Consider the following 20,278-nt stretch of genomic DNA (forward strand, 5'->3'; position numbering starts at 1 on the left):
TATGTACTTCCCTTGATACTCACAGGTATTCTGTACACTCCGGCTCGATTGGAGGCAGCCCATGGAGTGTCGGGACCCGGACCAATAATCCCATCTTCGTCACAGTGCATTGGTCCGGCACTTGCGACAGCGGTTTCAACCCCCTGAGAGGGAGAGCAAAGAGACATCGGGGTCACCGGCAGCAGGAAAACCCCCCAGAAATGGGAAGCTGGCTTTGGCGGTACCTTTCCTCACCTCCTTGGTACCGGGACGGGCTGCATGACAGTGGCCAGAGTGAGAGAGAAGAGAAGGGGGAAAACAAGAGGGAGGGGAGAGAGAGTTGGAGGGCTCTGTCCTCGGATACGCTGATACATGGTCCTCAGCCAGTTGGATGGCTTCCTCCAGCGATGCCGGGCGGTGGCACTGGACCCACTCTGCCTTCTGGCAGACAACAGATCAGCTGTTCTAGTACCACAAGATCGATGATTCCCTTGGTGTCGTGGTCCTCAGCCAGCAGCCACTTCCGGCAAAACATTTTTTTTTTTTTTTCCAAAAGTACAAGATGAAAGAACTGAAGTCAATGCTCAAATAAGGATTCAGATTATTTTTGCTGTGCTGCATTGAAAACAGCTCTTCAAATGAATGTCTTAGGGAGCCTACTCTAATGTAATCTGTGGAGGATTAAGTGTTTTATGGCAGGCTTGTACCTTAATGACTTCTGTTTGTGAACATGTCCCACAGCTGATCTCCTTCAGAAAAAGCCTTTTGTTGGACAACTTTTCACAGAGAGACACACATGTACAGTATATAATGCATGCAGGGCACACATAAACCATGTATTCTAGACAAAATACAGTGATGTCCATCATAACATTTCTTTGTTTTACCCTTTTGGGAAAATCCTAAAACTTCTACTTAAATCAGATGTTGAATTCCAGATTTTCAGTGTGATCTCAGACTTTTGGACCCCACTGTATATAAAAGGAATAATTAAGAAAAACATTGTAATTTACAATACTACTGTTTTAGAGTATGTGTTGAGTTATGTGTTAGTGTGCATGAGGGGCCATATGCGGGTACGTGAGGCCTACTATCTAAATATTTGGGACATGCTATAAGACTTTTTGAGTTCTAAATAAATACATCAACCAAAATCACATGTGTTCTGACTGGACTTGTCATGGAAATATGTACACAAAATTAGAGAGAAAATCAGTGAATCTTATAATAATGAACATTCAACAATTGTTTTAGTGAATATGCTGTTATTATGGTTACGTAAAGCAAAGTGTTTCTTAGCCAATGTTGAGTAATGTTACTTTTAAAATAACTTGTTAGAATATTGCCTTAAAAAGTAACTTAATTAATTAAAAAGTTATTATTTTTTTTTTATGGAATGTAAAGTGTTACTTTACTTTTGCGTTACTTTTCGTTACTTTTTTCTCACAGCCACTTTCTCTTCTGCTATGCTATGCATTCCATACAAATAAGCCATGCATTGCATACAAGAGACATTACAGGACATGCTAGCTACTGTACAACACTCATGTCAAAACAACAACAGATATTTAGAAAGTAGGTCTTCACGTCATATTTAAAATAAAGAATCAATAACATGAATATGCATTATTTGTTTTTCCATCAACATGGCAGCCAATATGAATAATGAAGAATAACCATTGTCTTACCTAAAGCAGCAAAGTCCAACACTTGAACTTGCTGCGCCCATCGATAATGCCAGAGTCAACTTGAGATGTTCTTCAGAAGTTAGGATAAAATTCAGTGTGGAATGCCAGTCTAACATGTTCAAGGAATAAGTCTGATGAATAAATGAATTTTTTTCACTTTCATTTCAGTGCACGCTTGTTTTGAGTTGATCCACGGTGAGTACAGACGCCACAACTTCAAAGGTGCATTTTGATACAACTTGAATGAAATCGTTTTTAATGCTACCAAAATGTCATAATGTCTGTATCTAAAAGGTGATTGGCTCTTTTACCTGTAAGGCGGGACTTCCTTTCTACATCCATTGACTGTTGGGCGCTAGAGGTTCTTTGTTGGGCATTCCAATTTCTACCATTCATTTAAATAGTAGTGACTCGTCTCTTTCTGCTAAATAGTCTCTGGCCTCACACTCTATAGAACAACAATGCCAGTCATGCATTACGTCTCCTTCCCATGCACACTTTTACCCCTGATTTCTTGCAATACAGGGACAGCAGAGGTGTACAAAAGCAATGCATTTCTTTATTTAAAAAGTAACTCAGATATTATGGTCTAAAATAAAAAAAAATATTGCGGTACTTATAAATAAAAAAAAAAGTTATTACGTAACGTGTGTTACTTTTATTGCGTTACCCCCAACACTGTTCTCAACTGGTGGGTCGAGACCCAAAACTAGGTCGCAGGTCTGTTCCGATAGGTTTGCAGAAAATATAAAACAATGCTAAATGCAAAAATAAATAAATAAATTTAAAAATGCAGCTGACCATATACTTGTGCATAGTTAGTATTGTAAAATAAATATCAACTTTTAAAAGGGTGGAGAAAATGCTTCCCACATCTTTTGTTGTTGATGTCAAAGGTCAAGCATCCTATAGTAATCTCTACTATATTTTGGTGCAAATTCATCTGTCACTTCGAAATATGATTAATACTACTACAATATTTGGCCCAATGTTTGTTCTATTGTCAATTTTCCATATTATTTAGACTAATTAACAATACAGTACAACAAATACGACCACAAGGTGAATTACATTCCGATGGGTGTTACGATTGTGTGGATGTGATTTTTCGTGCAGACAACCTGTGTTCAAATCTGCCTTTTGTCCCACCTTGTCCTATCTTTTGTTTGGCTGCAGTTTCCCAGTGAAATGTCCAGCGGTGGGCGCCAAAAGCAAGTGAAATTTTGTCAGACAAGGTTTTTAAGATGAATATTAGATGGGGGTTTTTATGAGTAAAACATACCTCCCTAACCTAACACTTTAACCTAAACCTAATCAATAGTGATCTAAAATGAAATGAGATGTTGACACAAAACAGACATCCTTACTCTAAACCAACACCTTAACCTAGCCAATAGTGTCCAAAAAGAAAATGAGAAATTAAATCAGGGCCAGATCTAAGGGGATTCTGGGGTGGGCTCAACGCACAACACTAGCAGCAACACTTGCTCCTTTTTTTTAAAGTTAGGGTTAGGTTTAGGGGTAGGGGTTGGTGTAGGGTGTCTGTGGGACTCTAAATAAACACAACAAACATGCTGTAGTGATGCCCCTATACTGTAAGTTAGTAGTATCTGCCACTGTACATTAGTAGTATCTGCCACTATTTGCAATTAGTGCAAAGAAGATGCTTTTTGTTGCAATTTACACTTAGTGTAATATTTATGTAAGCAAATGTATATACTGTATATATAAGCTAAATCAAATATATGGTATATGCAGGTGAAAGTGAGACACTTTCTCATAATTAGTCATTTATATTGTTTTTAATTCATGCTGATTTGTAGAAATGGAAGAATGTATACATAATGATAGACTAGGTGTCTTACAATTAAGTGTCCCAGTGCTTAAGTGTCCCACTTTTCATTTTGTCCCACAATTTCTTTTGTTGTATTTTGAAGTGAAATACTGCATTAGCCAGACATGTTCTTGACCAGTTTTTGTGAGATTCGATAATGGGTATATTTTGGTGAAATATTTATAAACATCGATGTAGTGAGGTGGATTTGGCAAGGTTTATTTTTCTTGGTCAAGACTGCTCTGGAGCCCTGAGAGTGTCATTGCTCAGGATTCTCAGCATTCACAGGCATAAGCACTCCCCCTCCTCCCGTCTTGTTCAAGGGCTTAACCAGCTGGCTTGCAGGATATTGCTCCATTCTTTGGAAAAACCACAAGTTTGCTTGAAGTGTCCCTACTTGCAGACAGTGAAAAAAGAAAATATGCATAGACACAAACACACCAACAAAGACACACATCAGGCCACCATGAGAGAGTACAGGCAGGTTTTAAACAGACACACACAATCATGCGTATGGGGCTATTTTTAGAGTTTTGCCCTTGATGACTCATTGTTCTTCTTTATTTGTATAAGGCTTAATGAATAAGACCCGAATCCTGTAATATAGGCTACTATTTGACCATTTCCTGTTTACTACAAAAGCAAAGAGAGCAGCATGGGTGTTTTAATTTTATGTTGTGCATAATCACTATTTCAGAGAACAGACTATTAGGGGTGGGATTCACAAGGTAACTGGCGATACAGTATCATATCGATATTTAGTTCACGATATGATATTATTGCGATTCTTTATTTTTGGTGTACTGCTATTCAAAACTACGATATATTGCGACATTTCACTCAGTTTCTCATTCGTCATCTTTGGACTTCAGAAAACTGTTACCAAATCAACAAATGCATTGTTAATAAGAGTGTACTCTATAAAAGTGCCAGTTTATGAAATAAGGCTTGTTTATTCCTAATGTCCATGTACAATGCAAAGCCATAAGCATATAAGACCATAATGGGTCCTTGTTTCTGTGGTTAAGTCAATGTAGCTAGTCTTTCTAAAAATAAATTATAGTATTTATGAATACAATAGTAGCCTAAACACTTTAAAATCATTATTTATTACAATACAGTTTCAATACACAAAGTATAATAGATTTCACCTAAAAGGTTAACAATGTGATACTAACATTTTTGTCAAAATACCTTTGTTATGTAAAATTGTAATACATTTTAGTAACTGTGGGTGATTATGTGTAAAGCATGATAACTGCAACTTCTAAGGGACTGTTGTTGATTTTCTAGATCAATTTGACAAAGAGAAAAAAAAAAAATTCCAATCACCATAATGTGAAAACATTTAAATAATAATAAAGATACTTGGCCTGCAAATACTGATACAATATCGCAAAGAAAAATATCACGATATATTGATATTTCGATATCTCCGCACCCCCCCCCCCCCCCCCCACACACACACACACACACAGGCTATTATACTTCGCTATGATGGATAGACATACATTCCCTCAAAAAGTTAAGACTGGTTTTGCTTCAGGATCCAGATTTTATATCGGACTGAATGCAAATGCATTTTCACAATTACACTGGTAACTAATAACTTCTGTTTCTTTGAATAATGTTGCATTTAATGTTGCATCTATGCAGCTATATGAATTCCAGTACAACATAAACACATTTTACTGAGTATACTTTTAAATCAAATATGCCATCTACCCTGACAAAGGTCCATTAAGTGTCTTTATTTGCTGCCCTTAATCTGTCTACATTGTTCCATATCTGTCACTCACTCGACGTTGTGTACTCTTAGGAGCCCCAAACTCCTCTGATCTTTTTTTTTAAAAGGCCAATGAGAATTGGCGAGTGGAATTTGCATGCCACTACCCCGGACATACAGATATAAAAGGAGCTGGTATGCAACCACTCATTCAGATTTTCTCTTCGGAGCCGAGCGGTTCTATTCATTGAGCTGAATTCATCCGCCGAGTTCATTCACCTCTCTCTGCTGGATTTTACGGTGCATTTCAGCGGCTTCTCCGCCTCTGCATCTGTGGTTTGTAGAGAACACCCCTGGGCGCTTCGGCAGAACATATTAAAAGAGTATATTCTAATAGAGTATATTTTCTTTCTAAAAGAGCGGCACACACGGAACGTCTTTTTAAAGACGTGTCTTTTTAAATATGCCTTTCCGTTTGTGTGTTATTCCTGGTTGCAGTCTTTATCGCTCTGTTTCCGACGGCCACGATTGCTGTCTTACGTGTCTAGGCACTGCCCATGCAGAGACATCGTTCATGGATGGATCATGTCCTTATGCGTGAACATGGCCATGGCAACATTGCAGTTGCGGCTTGCATTCGTAAGAAAGCAAGCCACCCCAGCGGCTCACTGCGCTGGTCCTTCTACCTACGGGTTTGAGGATGCATCGGTTAGCACTGGGGGCGATTTGGGGACCTCAATGGGACCACCTCCGCCGGGTATCCCCCCATGGACCTACCATTCCTCAGCACGCTCGCTTGCCCCGATCGCACGCTCAGACGAGATCACCGGCTCGTCTCAGGGCGAGTTCGACCTCTCGTTCGGAGCCCGGGAAGTGGATGAGTTATCGAACGCAGCATCAGAGAGCGGGCTCGTCCAGTCGGACGCGGAGGCTTTGACTGGGCTTCCCCCTTCGGGGATGGTCACCCAGTCCCAGGCCGACATGGAAATGACGGACATGCTTTTCCGGGCGGCCGTGAGGGTCAGGCTAGAGTGGGACCCTCCACTCCCCCCTGAACCCTCGCAGCTCAACGATTGGTTCCTGGGCTCAGGGCGCTGACCACGGCCATGCCCCGCCCCCATTTCTTTTTTCCCAGAAGTGCATGAGGAGCTGACAAGATCGTGGGAGGCACCTTTCACTGCCCGGTCCCGATCTTTCAGCACCCCTGCTCTCGCTACCCTCGATGGTGGAGCGGCCAGGGGGTATTCAGTGATCCCCCAGGTGGATAAGGCGCTCACGGTGCACTTATGCCACCTGGAGCGGGCACCCGAAACTCCCATCCAGGGCCTGTAGGTTTATGTCGTCCCTGATGGCTAAGGCCTACGGTGCCGCTGGACAAGCCGCCTCCGCCCTGCACGCCATGGCTCTCTTGCAAGTACACCAAGCCAAGGCACTAAAAGAACTGCACGAGGGTAGTTCTGTCCCGGGATTGATGCAGGAACTTCGCTCGCCAACTGACCTCGCTCTCCGGGCGACGAAGGTCATGGTGTGGTCTCTCGGGCAGGCGATGTCCACCCTAGTGGTCCAGGAGTGCCACCTTTGGCTCAACTTGGTCGAGATGGGAGTGGCGGACAAGGCACAGTTCCTTGATGCCCCCATTTCCCAGGTGGACCTGTTTGGCAACACCGTTGAGGACTTTGCCCAGCAGTTTTTGGCGGTGAAAAAGCAGATGGAGGCCTTACAACATATCCTGCCCAGGCGCGGCTTAAGACCCTGCACCCCATCTGCTTGTCGCCAAGGGCGTCATCCTGCAGCAGCAATAACACCGGCTCCGCCGCAGCCCGCTCCTGTGGCCTGGCTCTGGCGAGGAGCCTTCTGCAGGAAACAGATTCCGCCTGTCTCACGGCCAGCCACAAAGAACCCAAGAAAGGCTTCGAAGCGCCCCCGAGACGGGCAACCCAGGGACGAGGAGACCCACTTCTCTAGAGTTGGCGAACAGACCACTCCATCCCCCGTTGGAGGGCCGGGAGGAGAATCTTTTGTCGCTGCACGCTCCAGAGGCTGTGGTACCCAGAAGTTTGACAAAAGAGTGGTTTTCTCATTTCCTGGGTCACAGGTCCAGTGCGCACGCCCGTTGTCACGACCACCATCCACCATCCTGCTTTTGCAGGTAGGGTGCTCCACCGGCGGACCCCCCGCCCCTGTGCGCCCAGCTGTGGCACAAACATGCCCACACAGGGTTGGTTCCGGTGGACTACAGGGACGAGGTTCCTCCTCCCCCCCCTCAGCCAATCTTATGGTGGGTGGCAGGAGTCAGGTAAGTGCTTCGATGTCCCTGGACTCAGCACAGCCACAGGGCTTGAATCCCCTCGACATGGTACCTCGAGCTCCGCCCCACTGCTAGGCCCCACCCACCACTGCTAGGCCCCACCCACCAGTACGTCCGATGTGATCATTCCCTTGGACCCCTCGCCCGGAGTTTGGGTGCGTGGCTCGCACTTTCCAACCCGTCATGATGGCTGTCCCGGACCATCCAATTTGGCTACGCGATTCAGTTCGCCAGGCGAACGCCGCTACCTTGCGTGCGGAGATCACTACCCTTCTGCGCAAGGGCGCGATAGAGCCTGTCCCTCCAGCCGAGGTGAAGAAAGGGTTCTACAGCCCATACAAAGAAAGGCAGTGGGTTGCGACCAATCCTGGACCTGCGAGTACTGAACCGGGCTTTGCACAGACTCCCGTTCAAGATGCTGATGCAGAAGCGCATTTTAGCAAGCGTCCGGCATCAAGATTGGTTTGCGGCGGTAGACCTGAAGGACGCGTACTTCCATGTCTCGGTCTTACCTCGACACACACCCTTCCTGCAGTTTTCCTTTCAAAGACCAGGCATACCAGTACAAGGTCCTCCCCTTCGGCCTGTCCCTGTCCCTTCGCATCTTCACGAAGGTTGCAGAGGCAGCCCTTGCCCCGCTAAGGGAAGTGGGCATCCGCATCCTCAACTATCTCGATGACTGGCTGATCCTAGCTCACTGTGCACACACAGGGACCGCATGCTTCGGCACCTCAGCCGACTGGGGCTTCAGGTCAACCTGGAAAAGAGCAAGCTCTCCCCGGTTCAGAGCATCTCTTTTCTTGGTCTCGATGACAGTGCGCCTCATGAACAAGCACGCACAGTCGGTGCTAAACTGTCTGAAGACGTTCAGATGGAGAACAGCGGTTCCACTGAAACACTTTCAGAGGCTCCTGAGGCATATTGCATCCTCAGCGGCGGCCACACCGCTCGGGTTGATGCATATGAGACCGCTTCAGCACTGGCTTCGGACTTGAGACCCGAGATGGGCATGGCGCTGCGGGACACATCGCATGATCATCACGCCAGTCTGTCGCCGCCTCTTCAGCCTTTGGATCGACCTGGCATTTCTACAGGCAGGAATTCCCCTAAAGCAGGTCTCCAGGCGTGTCGTGGTTACAACAGATGCCTCCAAGATGGGCTGGGGTGCCGTATGCAACGGGCACACAGCCGCCAGCTTTAGGGCTGGCCCGCGACTGCGTTGGCACATCAACTGCCTAGAGTTGTTGGCAGTACTGCTCGCCCTGCGGAGGTTTCAGCCATTGATCCAGGACAAGCACGTGTTAGTCTGGATGGACAACACAGCGATGGTAGAATACATCAACCACCAAGGTGGTCTATGCTCCCATTGCATGTCACATCTTACCCGCCGTCTCCTCCTCTGGAGTCAGCAGCGCCTCAAGTAGCTACGAGCCACCTCAACACTGCAGCGGAATGCGCTGTCACGTCAGGTTACCCTCAGGGGAGAGTGGAGACTCCACCCTCAGGTGGTCCAGCTGATTTGGAGTCGATTCGGTCGAGCACAGGTAGACCTGTTTGCTTCCCGGGAATCCTCCCACTGCCCGCTTTGGTATGCCCTGACCGAGGCACCTCTTGGTATAGATGTGTTGGCACACAGCTGGCCCCCTGGACTATGCAAGTATGCGTTTCCCTCAGTGAGCCTACTTGCACAGACCCTGTGCAAGGTCAGGGAGGACGGGGAGCAGATCATCCTAGTAGCACCCTACTGGCCCACCTAGACATCGTTCTCAGATCTCATGCTCCTCGTGACATTCTTTCTCAGGGACAGGGCACCATCTGGCACCCGCGACCAGACCTCTGGAATCTCCACGTCTGGACCTTGGACGGGATGTGGAGGACTTAAGTGGTCTACTGCCCACGGTGGTAGACACGATCACTCAGGCTAGGGCTCCCTCTACGAGATGCCTGAATGCTTTGAAGTGGCATCTGTTCGCTAAGTGGTGTTCTTCCCAACGTGAAGACCACCAGAGATGCGCAGCTGGATCAGTGCTTACCTTCCTGCAGGAGAGGTTGGAGGGGCGGCTGTCCCCCTCCATCTTGAAGGTGTATGTAGCCGCTATTTCAGCTCACCACGATGCGGTTGATGGTAAGTACTTGGGGAAGCATGACTTGATCATCAGGTTCCTGAGAGGTGCTAGGAGGTTTAACACCTCTAGACCGCACCTTGTCCCCCCGAGGAACCTCTCTGTAGTCCTTCAGGGTCTACGGGGAGCTCCCTTTCAGCCCTTGGAGTCAGCCGAGCTTAAGACACTCTCTTTGAAAACTGCTCTCCTGACTGCGCTCACTTCCATCAAGCGGGTAGGGGACCTACAGGCGTTCTTTGTCAGCGAATCATGCCTGGAGTTCGGTCCAGGTTACTCTCACATGATCCTGAGACCCCGACCAGGCTATGTGCCCAAGGTTCCCATGACCCCTTTTAGGGATCAGGTGGTGAACCTGCAAGTGTTGCCCCAGGAGGAGGCAGACCCAGCCTTTGCGTTGCTGTGTCCAGTGCAAGCTTTACGCATCTATTTGGATCGCACGCAGAGCTTTTGAAGCTCTGAGCAGCTCTTTGTTTGCTTTGGTGGACAGTGGAAAGGAAGCGCTGTCTCCAAGCAGAGGATCGCCCACTGGCTCACTGACGCCATAACTATGGCTTATGTCGCCCAGGACATGCCGCCCCCGGTAGGGCTACGAGCCCATTCTACCAGGGGTGTAGCGGCTCCCTGGGCCCTGGCCAGGGGTGCCTCTCTAACAGACATTTGCAGAGCAGCGGGCTGGGCAACACTCAACACCTTTGCGAGGTTCTACAATCTCCAGGTTGAGCCGGTCTCGTCCCGAGTAGTGGCAGGTACGAGCAGGTTCCGGGACAACTGGCCAGGTGTACCTCTTGTGCATAGCACCTTTCCCCTCCCTTGAAGGGAAGACGTGCGCTCTTGACTCCCAGTAGTGTTCACAGACTGTGATCCCTTGGATGACTTTCCTCCTTAGCCCTGTGGCAGTCGAGTTTGCAGAGAAACTCGCTGCTGGCTCAGTAAGTGCGCTAATGAGGCCCTGTACTGAGGTAGGGTCTCCACATGCGATGGTTCCCCGAAGGCAACCCCATGTGATATTTTCTGCAAAATCGTTTCCCTGTCGGTAAACTGCGTCTTCCTTGGGCAGGGGCCCCTCTGCCCCCGGTTGCCATGCTTTGTAGAAACTCCTCCCCCTTTGGGTTGGACCTACCATGGGACCTCTCCACATGACATACATCTGACAAGGCTTGGTAAAGACCATGTGACGTATTTCCACTCAAAATACCCGCCCCCCTTTTTGGGCAGGGTGTGGTCTCTGCGTGTCTTCCCCTTGGGAGTGACACCCCCCCCCCCAATGTAGACACTTAGGGCTCCCAGTCAGTTAACAAATTCCACTCTTTTTTGGGAGAAAAGAGAAGGAAAAGAGGCCTCGGCTGGGCTAGCCTGTCTGACTATTTGTTGGGCAGTCGACTTGTTCCTGAATGACTGTTCGACGCTCATAACTGGCTACGAGGCACACAGCAGACTGCCCGTCACACACCGCCACTTCACGTAACACCGTTCAGTTAGTTGTGGCGTTTTGTATAGGGACCCCTAGTGTCACTACATCAACACAACGTTGAGTGAGTGACAGATAGGGAACGTCATGGTCACTTTTGTAACCTCCGTTCCCTGATGGAGGACCTCTTGCCACAACGCTGAACTACCTGCTGAAATGGCCGGGACCTTATCTCGGCTCCTCAGAACAAAACCTGAATGAGTAGTTTTATACCAGCTCCTTTTATACCCGTATGTCCGGGGGAGTGGCATGCAAATTCCACTCGCCAATTCTCATTGGCCTTTTAAAAAACAGATCAGAGGTGTTTGGGTCTCCCAAGAGTGACCCTTAGTGTCACTACATCGACACAACGTCTCGTTCCCTCCATCAGGGAACGGAGGTTACGAAAGCAACCATGACGTTTTTCATGATAAACATATCAACCTGTCGATTAGACCGTCTTAATGAAACTGTCATGTGACAAGAACATGTACAAACACATTTGCAAATTATTTCACAATGTCTGCTTCACCCAACACTGGCAATGATGGAGGTGATATAAATGATAACATTTGACTCAGTAGATGTATGAGCAGATAATGAAAAGCTTTTTCTTAGTGTGGGAAAATCACTTTGGAAAGTGCTGAAGGTGAAGTACCCCAGCTGTGTTTGTGTGTGCATGTGTGTGTGGGCGGGTTTGGGTGGTTTACGAGAAAAAAAAATGTAGGTTACAAACTGGTAATTACAAGGGTATTATGCTATAAATGTGGTTTATGAGGACATTTCTAGTGTCCCCATAATTCAATTCGCTTAAAAAACATACTAAAAGATATTGTTTTGAAAATGTAAAAATGTAGAATTTCTTTTTTTTGTGAGGGTTAGGTTTAGGGGTAGGGTTAGGGGATAGAATCTATAGTCTGTACAGTATAAAAATCATTATGACTATGGAGAGTCATCATAAGGATAGCCGCACCAACATTATAAGACTTCCACTATTTATTTTTATACTTAAGAATATAATGCATTATAAGACAAGCAACAACCAATTTTAACACAGCAGAAGCTAATAAAGTTAAATGTATAGTACTGTCATGCAAAAGCAGAATCGTGTAAATAGTCAAAAGGCTTTATGACATGATCATATTATAAGTGATCTTTGTCTGCTTTAAGTAAAGTTACAAAAGCAATATCTTCTTATAAACAGCCATAACATAAACTTGTAACACAATACCTTACAAGTCAAACTTATGCTATGGAAGTTATTTATAAAATAAGTCTCCATATACGATTCACAAACATTAACGTTTATTATTATTATTATTTTATATTATTAATATTTTAACCTTGTAGCTTTACAAGTGTTTTTGTAATATCTCAAAATGGGTGTTATTTTGTATTTTGTGCATGTATAATGTATATAATTTCTAATAACCACTTAAACATATCTTATGGATGTTTATAAGACGACATTGCTTTTGTCATTTTACTTAAATCATACCTATTATATAGTATTTTACAAATATGTATAATACATTATAAATTCTGCAGATAAAATTGGATGTTGCTGGAGTTATAATGCATTATTCTCTAATGTATATCTAAGAATATGTTAGTATTATAATGTATTATAATTGTGGTTACAGTTAGTTATGAGAATAACATATTATAAGGTATATTATGAGACATTACTAATGCATTATAATTACTTCACAATGCATTATAAATATGGGCTTCATAGAAAGTGTTACCAAATAAACTTTTTCATTAAGTTACTTTTTTAAGGAGTAAAGCAATATTCTTACAAGTTACTTTTAAAAGTAACGTTACCCAATACTGCATATGTCAATCTAGGCATTTCAAACTGACATTGTGAACGACATGACTCTTTGTCTAAAGTAAACAGCAGAAGAGACTGACAAAAAATTAGGTCGAAGGTCGTTGCTGACTTGGAGGATCTTGCTGTAATACGTCGATCGATCACTGCCATGGAGACGAAATTCTCTGAGTCATCGGAGAGGGAATTAGCTGCTAAACCACTAGCGACCAAGGTGGACTTGGAACGTGTTTGGGAAAAGTTTGAAGACCTTGAGAATCATAACTGGCGAAACAATGTTCGAATTGTTGGAATTCCTGAGAATGAAGAAGGCAGAGATATGGTGGAATTCCTAGACGAGCTCTTCTGCTCGACATAACAGGCCAAATTGAGTGAGCTCACAGAGTTCTGGCGCAGAGATCCGCTGAGGGAGACAAGCCCCGATCAATTCTGGCCACATTTCTGAGATCATCCTATAAAGATCTTGTGTTACGCGAGGCGAGGAGTAAAGGAAGGCTTTCTTGGAAGAACCACAGCATTTTCTTGTTCCCAGACTTTGCAAATTTGACAAGAGAGAAACGTGATTGATTCAAGGAATGCAAGAAACTCTTACATCAACAGAAGGTCGCTTTTGCACTGATGTTCCCGGACAAATTGAGAACAGATACTAAGGAAGGCCGCAAAATATTTACATACCCACAGCATGTCCTTTATAAAGTCAATGGAATGAGTAAGTCATTGTGTGATGCTCTCGATACAGCTGAGTGGACCTGACTCACTGAACATTCACATGATCGTACGAGGAAACTTGCCACCTTCTTTGTTTCTTTTTGTGTTGATTCCGCCTAGCAGCTGGAGTTTGTTTTGTGGAAAAACACTCCTTAGGGACAGTTTGTGGATGTATCTGCACGTGCTTTGTGCTTACGCCTCCTATTGGATGGAGTTTATTTGTAGAATATTTCTTGCAAATCATTAGATTGATTAGGGTATCTGTTCCACTCATGTAACGGCCGAACGGGCCAGCTCACTGAATGTCTTGGTTACTGATGTAAACTCTGTTCCCTGATGGAGGGAATGAGACATTGTGTCGATGTAGTGACACTAGGGGTTCGATCTTGAGAGCCCCAATCACCTTTGCTTAAAATAGAAAAGGCCAATGAAAATTGGCAAGTGGAATTTGCATGCCACTCTCCGCCCCAGACATACGGGTATAAAAGGAGATAGTGTGCACCACTCATTCAGATTTATGCTCAGGAGCCGATAGAGAGTCCTGGCCATGTCAGCGGCCAGTTCAGCGTTGTGGCAGGAGGGACACAACATGTGCCGTCCAGAACTCCAGGAATTCGCTAGTGACAGAGAGTGCCTGCAGGTCCCCCACCCTCTTGATGGAAGGAGGGCCGTCTTCAGAGACAAAGTGCTGAGCTCTGCCTGCTCCAGGGGCTCAAAAGGGGCTCACTGTATGGCAGGTAGGACCACAGAGAGATCCCAAGAGGGAATCAGGCGCGGTCTAGGAGGATTCAACCTCCTCATGCCCTTGAGGAACCTGTTGATCAGGTCGCGCTGTCGTGAGGGTCTCCCGTCCAGTGTACCGTGGTATGCTGCTATGGCAGCCACATACACCTTCAGGGCAGAGGGAGACAGCCATCTCTCCAGCCCTTCCTGAATGAAAGACAGCACAGACCCAATGGCGCATCTCTGTGAGCCTTCCCCACGGGAAGAACACCAGTTCGTGAAGAGACGCCACTTCAAGGCATATAGCCGCCTCGTAGAGGGGAGAGCTTACTCTTCTCCCAGTTGACCTGAAGCCCGAGTTGTGCACACAATAGATCTCGCGAGTGAGCTAGGCTTATCCAGTCGCGAGTGCGCTGGCCCAGGGAATGAGGAAACTGCTCTTTTAATAACCATGTGGGTGCCGAGGCCCAGAGGGCACTCGGCGATGGTATACTCACCACGCGCTGGCTCAAGGGCGATGGTGGGGCTGGAGAGATCACCCGGGCCAGACCAGTCAGAAGTAGTTGCCTCATCCCTGGGCTGCCCGTAACAGGACCACCTCAAAGCCCATCTGGGGTTCTTGGGGGCCGGCTGACGGGCAGTTGGAGCAGAAGATTCGTCCACTTCCGATAGCAGAAGCCCACCCTCCAATGCTGTGACCGAAAGCTCATCCTCGTTGCGAGCCGCAAACAACACATTAAACCCACCTTGAGGCGGGCTGCATGCATCACTCGACAGCTTTTCCGGGTAGAATGAGCGTGCTGGGGGATGGGAGGTCCGCCGGGCTGAGCCGGCGGAAACGCTCCCATGTCCACATCCAGATCGCACATGGTGCTTGCCGAGCCGGCCGGCTGAGCATTAGCCCAGGACGGACCAGGTTGGGGAGCAGCTGCGATACTGCCTTGCTTCATGAAGGAGGAAGTGAGCCACGACCGCAACGTTCTAATGGGCATGTTCTCGCAATGAGAACATGACCCTTCCACGAAAGCTGCCTCGGCACGCTGGCGCGATTTCATGGCTGAAATAACGGCCACATCCAGTAGTGCAAACGCGGAAGGACATATTTAAAAAGATGCCAAGCATTTGCACGAGCTCTTTTAGAAGGAAATATGCTCTTTTGAATATACTCTTTTAGCACCCGTAGACTCAGCCGCCGAAGCGCCCAGGGGAAGCACAACACTCGACCATGCGAGGGTGACCGCTGATATGCGCCGTAAAATCAAGCAGCGTAAGCGAAAGGTGAGAGGACAAACACAAGCATGCATTTGGCTCCAAAGAAAAAATCTAAATGAGTGGTGCACGCCATCTCCTTTTATACCCATATGTCTGGGGCGGAGAGTGGCATGCAAATTCCACTTGCCAATTCTCATTTTCCATTTCTATTTTAAGCAAAGGTGATTGGGGCTCTCAAGATCGAACCCCTAGTGTCACTACACGACACAATGTCGAGTGAGTGACAGACAGGGAACATTTGTTTTGACTGCCCGAGGAAACTGAACGGCCTTCTTTTTCTTTTCTTTTTTTTTTGTGCTGGTTTGTGGAGGAACACACATTCGGAACAATTATGTAGATGAATCTACATGTTTTTTGTGCTTATGCCTCATATTGGCTGGAGTTTGTTTTATAGATTATTTTCTGTTGTGTAATTCTGTCTCACAAAATTTTTATAGAAACACCGGACTCGAGCAATCCGATGGCAAAAGTGTTGTGAGGGCTCTCATAGGCGTACATGGACTGTTTGAGTTTAGAGGATGGAAGCCAGTTGGCGCTGTTGTGCACGGGGTTAATGCACATGTTTTTCTTTTTTCTGTTATTTTTTTGTTTTTTTTTTGTTCTGGGGGAAGTTCGGGGTTTGTTTGTTGCTCTAATGCTGGAATGTGGTCTTTATAATTTTGTTTTTGACACACAATCTATTTTTTCTAATATGTCAAATATCTAATGTTAGTATGAGTGGATTGTCCTTCTCCACGTGGAATGTGAATGGGTTGGGGCACCCCATAAAAGAAGGAAGGTTATTTCTTTTCTTAAACGTAAGAAATATGATATAGTGTTTCTTCAAGAAATGCATCTTTCCCCGCAGGAAGCTGAAAAATTTGGGAAGATATGGGGAGGACATATTTTCTTTAGTACTGGCTCAAGTAAGAGCAGGGGAGTCATTACATTGTTAAGTAAACATCTACAATTCAAATGTCTCAAACAGATTAAAGATAAATTAGGAAGAGTCATTATTGTTTTAGCTGAAATTCAGGGGCAAAAGTTGATTTTGGCTAATATTTACGCACCTAACTCTGATGATCAGAGCTTTTTTATAGATCTTGAAGGGATGTTGCAAGCTGCTGGCACCCCTCATGATATAATATTGGGAGGAGACTTTAATCTTTTGATGGACTCAGTCCTTGATCATAGTGAAGCAAAAGTGTGTAAGCCCCCTAGAGCAACATTGATGCTTCACAGGATGTGTAAATATCTTGGTCTTACAGATATTTGGAGACTTTTGAACCCATCTGGTAGGGACTATACATTTTTTTTTTTTAATCAGTCCATAAGATTTATTCTAGAATAGATTTTTTTTATTTATTTTTTATCTAAGTCCCTCATTTCATCTGTTGTTGATTGCTCAATTGGAAACATTTTAGTCTCAGATCATGCCCTGGTGAGTTTTGAGGTGTTGCCACATATGGAGAAAAGGAAATCATATAGTTGGCACTTTAATGTGTCCCTTTTGCAAAATCCTGAATTCCTACAAATGCTAAAGGCTGAAATCATTGTCTATATGGAGACCAACTGGACCTCAGTATCCTCTGTGGCCGTGGCTTGGGAGGCACTTAAGGCGATTCTTAGGGGTCGGATCATACAGTATGCCTCATTCATCAAAACATCCAAAGCACGGGAACTCGTGGAGTTGGAAAGGAATATTAAAAGTGCCGAGGCAGAGCTGAAGCGCCGAATGTCGTCTGATGGCCTCAGAGAATTTACCCGATTGAAATACAGAGATAATTACTATTTTGTCACGGAAGGTGGAGTTTTAGCTATACAGGGCAAGACAGGCATATTTTGTCGGGGAACAAAGCAGGGAAGCTTTTGGCTAGATATATAAAGCAGAGAGAGTCTTTTTCTACCATTCCCTCAGTAAAATCTGCTGATGGTGAAATATTTACCTCAGCCATTGATATTAATAATACTTTTAAAGAATTCTATCGTGATCTCTATAGTTCCATGTCTTCGTCTACTGATGAAGACATTAGAAATTTTGTGGAACTATTAGAACTCCCTAAATTGACGATTGAGCAAAAAAATTCTCTTGAATCTGAGATAACCTTGGAGGAGCTTATGCTACAGAATTGGCTCCACTTTTGCTAGAAATTCATACAAAATCATTAAAGAATGGAAAGCTTCCCCAACCATGACACAAGCCTGGATCAGTCTGATTCTTAAAAAGGACAAAGATCCAAGTGAGTGTAAGAGTTACCATTTAATTTCCCTGATCCAGCTAGACGTACAAATTTTGGCTAACCAATTAAGTTATGACATCTCTTGACATAAATATAGATCAGGTGGGGTTTATTATGGGCCGCAGCTCTTCTGACAACATTAGGCGCTTCATCAGTATTATGTGGTCAGTGGCAAATGAGCAGACTCCGGTAGTGGCCATCTCACTTGACGCCGAAAAGGCGTTTGATATGGTAGAATGGGATTATATTTTTAAGATTTTGGAAATATACTTTTATTGGATGGATTAAGTTACTTGATAGACACCTGGTAGCGGCGGTACAAATAAATTGATTCATTTCAGATTATTTTACTCTGGATAGGGGCACCCAGCAGGGTTGCCCTCTTTCCCCATTATTGTTCTGTCTTGCCCTGGAACCATTAGCAGCTGGAATAAGAAGGGAAGAAGATTTTCCAGGGGTGGTGGCGGGAGGTGTGGCGCATAAGCTTTTGCTTTACACAGATGATATTTTATTATTCGTATCTGACCCCATTAGATCTATGCCTTGCCTCCATAGAATTATTCATTCCTTTTCTAAGTTCTCGGGATACAGAGTCAATTGGTTTAAATCCGAAACTTTGGCTCTGACAGCGTACTGCCCAGTAACGGCTTTCCAGCCAGGTGCCTTCCAGTGGCCCAAACAGGGCATTAAGTATTTGGGCATTTTATTCCCAGCAAATTTGTCTGATTTAGTTAGAGATAGTTTTGACCCCTTAATAGAAAGTTTTTGAGCAATGTGGGCAGGTGGGCTTCATTACATTTATCTATGATTGGGAAGGTTAATGTTATTAAAATTAATTGTATTCTAAAATTTAACTACCTGTTACAAACTCTCCCTGTAGATGTCCCCCTCTCTTATTTCAAGCAATTTGATAGCATAGCGAAGTCCTTCATTTGGGATGGTAAGCGTCCTAGATTACATTTTAATAAGTTACATAGGCTTATTGACAAAGGTGGGCTAGGCCTACCCAAGATTTTGTTTTATTATTATGCATTCGGTTACAGACATTTGGCTCATTGGTCACTTCCATCTGAAAGAACCCCTCCCTGGTTTTGTATTGAACAGGAAGTTTTCCCTATTTTGCCATTGCAAAGCCTTTCTATCAAACTAATCAAAGAAGTTACACCCCGTTATCTCGCATTTGCACTCAGTATGGACAAAAGTGTCCAGCGTGTTTAATTCGGAGATTTATTTAAATGTTGCCTCAAGCATATGGCTGAACCCTAAATTATGTATTAATAAATCCCCTTTCTGCTGGTCAGAGTGGATTGTGAGGGAAGTTAATACACTCGGTGACCTGTATGAGAGTGGAGTGTTGAGATATTTTGAAAATTTGGTTCAACATTTTGGGATTCCCAGATCTCAGTTCTATAGGTATTTACAGCTGCACCAGCTGCCCTTGATTGTTTTTGAGCACACACGCACCTAAAGCGGCAGATACTCTGGGAGAGGTGATTACTGCTTTTAGAAAAGGTCATGAGGCATCAGTGTATTACTCCCTGCTAATTCAGAGTCTGTGGGACAGAGCTTCAACTTCTCTCAAGAGATTATGGGAGAAAGATTTAAATTTGATATTGGAGGAGGGAGTGTGGGCTAGGATTCTAAAAATCTAGAGAGCATCTAGAGAGGCAAGGGTTCGCCTTATGCAATTCAAGATTTTACATAGATTCTATTGGACCCCCTCTAGATTGTATAGGCTTGGTCTTAAAGCAAACCACCTGCTGGCGATGCCAATCAGAAGATAGAGACACAACTCATGTTTTTTGGGGGTGTGTTAAGATCCAAGAATTTTGGTTGAAGGTTCAGAGTTGTATGTGTGACGTTTTGGGCACTAAAATTTAACTTTGCCCCAGACTCAGATTTTGGGTGATGGGGCGGTCATAAATTTGGGGTTTAAACATATACAAAATTGGGTTCTGACCAGTATCATGATTGGCAGACAAATTATTTTAATGGGATGGAAGTGGGACAGAGCGCCATCATTTCCGGAGTGGTGTGCGGAGATGGGGAGGGTGGCAGCTTTCGAGGAGGTGGCAAGTAGAAGGTTGGGGTTTGGGGACATGTTTGTTAGGAAATGGGGTAATTATTTAGCATTTTGGGGGGACTCTCGGGGAGGGGATAGGGAGAGAGAAGTTTAGTTTAATTATGTATGTTTATTATATTTTGTTTTTTTGTTGTTTTTTTTAACAGGGGTGTTCGTTGGGGGTTATGGTGGGGTTGGTGATTGGGGAGGGATATTAGTGGGGGTTAAATGTTAAATGTTGATTCGATGTGTTGTGTTTTCCTCTGTTGTGTATTTTTGAATCAATAAAAAAATGTTAATTGAAAAAAAAGAAACAGCACTCATGCATGCGCTGCTGGTGTGCTGTCATGTCCAA

The sequence above is a fragment of the Myxocyprinus asiaticus genome, chromosome 23 (genome assembly GCF_019703515.2).
Source record: "Myxocyprinus asiaticus isolate MX2 ecotype Aquarium Trade chromosome 23, UBuf_Myxa_2, whole genome shotgun sequence".
Classification (NCBI taxonomy): Eukaryota; Metazoa; Chordata; class Actinopteri; order Cypriniformes; family Catostomidae; genus Myxocyprinus; species Myxocyprinus asiaticus.